The sequence below is a fragment of the Rhagoletis pomonella genome, unplaced genomic scaffold (genome assembly GCF_013731165.1).
Source record: "Rhagoletis pomonella isolate Grant_MI unplaced genomic scaffold, Rhpom_1.0 Rhpom_scaffold_00002, whole genome shotgun sequence".
NCBI classification, from domain to species: Eukaryota; Metazoa; Arthropoda; class Insecta; order Diptera; family Tephritidae; genus Rhagoletis; species Rhagoletis pomonella.
The window spans coordinates 44065146-44069007 of record NW_023458556.1 but is presented as its reverse complement, the minus strand read 5'-3'; the positions used below and the strand labels follow the sequence as shown (position 1 = coordinate 44069007).

Sequence of the window (3862 nt, the reverse complement as noted above, 5' to 3'; positions counted from 1 at the left end):
TTAACTTTTCCAATTTCGAAAAGTGTAGTGCTAACTTGACACACGTGATTTCTGCGACCAGTGCATATCGCTATGGAGTGCCCCATATCAAAAGTTTTATTTTGCTTTTGTTTTTCTCCCCCTTTTGGGCTGCATGTAATTTTCACGTTCAGCTCCAACAATTACACGCAAAGTGGAACCACTCCTCAAAATTTATATTATTACATATTTGCTTCAATGTTAAACGCACACGTTAAAATATATATATGTATGTACAAAAATAATGTAAGATAAATGCATGTATTTATAAACAATATACACTCATACTATATATGTACGTAGATACTAGGTATATGCTCGCCGGTGCGACAATCTATGGCTGCTTTGTTTTTATTTATAAGCACATCCGCCTAAACATACTCGTATATTTGTTTGTATGTATGTATTTACCTACATGAATTTATATGTGTCTGTCTTTTTCACGTTTATTTAGTGTTGTTGACGCCACTTTTCCCCGATGCTAATTTCGTCAATCAACATACCTGACAAACTGGTTAAGTCTGTTCTCCGATTATCCGGTTAGTGAGTTAGTAGTTGGTTGGTCGATGGAATGGTTGGTCGACTGTTTAGCTCGTTTGCCAAGTGGAATTACACGCAACAGATGGCTGTGCGATATGTACATAGTACAGAGATTAGCCAGTTTCTGTTCTCGCTAAGGCCAGCTCCAATGTGTGTAAAAGTCCATTTAGTATTACTCAATAATGGCATTTGTTTTCTTTATCGCCAGCTGCTTTTGTTTACTTTACTTCACAAATTAGCAACCATTTATAACAGAATGTTGCACTGACTACATGTTCTGGTATTTAAAGTTAAATATGTTATACTTTTTTAAACAAACTTGAATAGATAAAAAAGTGGAACAGTGCTATCACACCTACAAAATTTCGTAACGCTAAACAAAATACAAAAAAAAAATATAGAAAACGAGATAATGAATAGGTGATCAGCAACGTAAACATCCATTACTTACCGCGAGAACCGCCTACACTAAAGGAAGCGAAACTGTCATTTGGTAGATTAATCTAAAAACGTGCGAAAAAGCTATTGATGACCCACACACATGCATGCATGTACATATAAATATATTTATGCATTTGTTTTCATGTTTTTATTTTCATTCAATTTAATTATTCATTCTGCATTCGTGTATCATACAGTAGTATGTGCATGTACTATGTACTTATATATGTATGTACATATAATATATGATATGTATATAGCGCGGCCATGCCGGCGCAATTGTTTATAAACATTTTGTTGATTCTACATTTATCTAAATTTAGTATTTATGTGCGTTTAGAGAAAAACATATGTATGTATGTATGCATGAATGCGGCCCTGCAAAATGTAATGCCGATAATATTGGCGTGAATTTGTCCCTCTTTCCTCTTTTTTGCGCCGTTTTTTTCGTAATACAAATCTTGCAAAATTTTTACTTGAGTTGAAATAAGTATGTAATAATTGTATGTATGTATATATGTATATACATGTGTATGCATTTAAGAAAAATATATTATATAATTTAACTGATTGGGGGTCTCGTCTACAACGCAGTATCTGAGGGATTACTCAGCGTTGATCAACTAAAGATATTCGTATGCTAATGTTAAATACTCGTAATTGAAGTAACGATTCACAAGAAATGCTTATATATATGTATGTATGTATGTACAATGTATAATGTATAATATGTACACACATGTACTTATAATACATACAAACATACATACATATGTATGTGTACACATAGGAAATTATAATGTGAGTTATACTGCCATACCTAAACAACAGCGTTGGGCGGAGCTGCTTCTGACGCCTAGCGTTAACGCCGAAGTGCCATACCTAAACAAAAGCGTCAACGCTACGTCAAATGCAGAAATCACACCGACAATAAACATAGATTTGTTTGTGTGTAACACGAAAATGACAGTTTCGCCGTTTTCTACAGCCAACTTCAATACCTAACGCCCTGTAAAATTCGGATTTTCCCACCGCTTAGCGTTGACGCCGCGTTATTTTGGTATGCTTCATACAAATTAAGTCTAAAGTCTCAAGTTAAGTCTTTTCTCGTCGGACAAAAAAACACAATATAAGTCAACTTCCGATGCGGCGGCGCTTGGAGTGTTGGAGATAAAGATTCTGCGGAAGATTTACGTTGGCATCGGCAAATGCAGCAGACGTTGGAACAGTGGGCCGAATTAACGTTACGGCGATAATGACAAATTTCAGCGAATTAAAATGTAGCGGCTGTGCTGGTTAGGTCAAACATATCGTTCGAATGGATTCAGGCGCCTAAATGTATTTCATGCGGTACCACCTCTGCGTTGGAGGGACAGGTGGAGAGGCGCTTGGCTACACTTGGTGTTTTTAATTGGCTTAGGCTGAAAGTATTCTTTATTGAGAGACAGGTCTCACACCTAAAGCATTTTGGACTCACATGGATGATGTTGAATGATGCAAATAAAAATGTTTGTGCTACGTACACATTTAAAATGGCCCACAAATGGAAATCGAAAGTACATAGATACGTATGCATTTACATGAGAACATATTCTATAAAGGATAGAATTGTGACAAATGACCCGTATACTAAATGAGAGGATTCTGAAATTATAGCCACAGAGGGCTGGCCAACTACAAACTAACGAATCAATTCTATATCCATACATAAAAACGACAACCATCTCTAGATAAAAAGTCTTAGCTTTCGTGATATTTTTTTCTTCTAATCCAAAGAAACACATTCCTTCTATGTATCGTCTATCAAACTAAAGGAGAACAAAGAATTTCACTTACCCTCGCATTTCGTTGATTATAATCACAACTGATTTCAACAAAAGGATTACCGCTACAATTGCATACATCACATAAATCCGTACGTTTATCATCTTCCCGTAAACTCCAAACCGATAAATCATTATTGATACGCGCCGCTATCGATGAATTCAATGACCTGCTATCATGGCCACCAATTTCGTTAAAGAGCGCCTTCTCTGGCGCATAGAACTGTTGCGGCTTAATTGTGGTGCCATCATAACCAAAGCGAGACGATGGCAATGCCAACTGCTGATGACGGCGTTGACGTCCACTGACATTTTCGTTCCCATTTCCGGCTCGCACTTCCTCCTCCTCTTCCTCGTCGTAGTAGTCGTCATCGGTGTCTGTAGACGCCGCAACGTGGCTTTTATCAGCAACCAGGTTGGGCGTGCGCTTGAGGCGTCTATAAGACGTTATGAAGGCCTGCTCATCGCCATTCGTACTCAGGGCGGCAAACGGTGGTGAGTAGGCAGGCATTGGCGCTGACTCTGAATCAAATGCGGGCGAAGTTGCGGGTGTTGAATCACAAGTTACAGCTGAGAGCAGGCAGATAATTGCAATTTGCATTAAAAGCGTTCTGCATATCGCTGCATTTGGCAAGAAGTGCATTTGTCTTATTGCTACAGCTGTGATAGCCGCGTTAGCTGTGACGGATGTGGTGGGTGCGGTCGTTGGCAATGCGCAGGCGCAGGTGCACAGGCGGAGGGCTTCATTACTTTGCTGAGGCATTTTGTTAATACTAAATTCGATTTGAATTTTATGTAATCTTATCAAAAAGACAATACAAATTATTTTTGTTTTATAAGTATTTGCATTTGGCTGTTTTATCCTTCAAAAAATTTGTCGTTTCTTTCCACTTTTTTTAAATTTTCTTTAATACTTTTTTTTTTTAATAAAATTATAATTGTTTGAAATTAATTTCAATTGGTTTTGAAACTTTCCAGCGCAAAGGTCCACTGTTAATGCCTGTACTTTTTCAATTTCAATTGCCCATTTACTGCCTGAA

General features: G+C 37.4%; 1 protein-coding gene across 1 annotated transcript in view; it reads right to left on the bottom strand.

Moving 5' to 3' along the window:
• The window catches only part of LOC118733653 (E3 ubiquitin-protein ligase highwire-like), a gene marked incomplete in the record, with an annotated part of 173312 nt that overhangs the window by 70472 nt on the left and 98978 nt on the right, over window positions 1-3862 (bottom strand).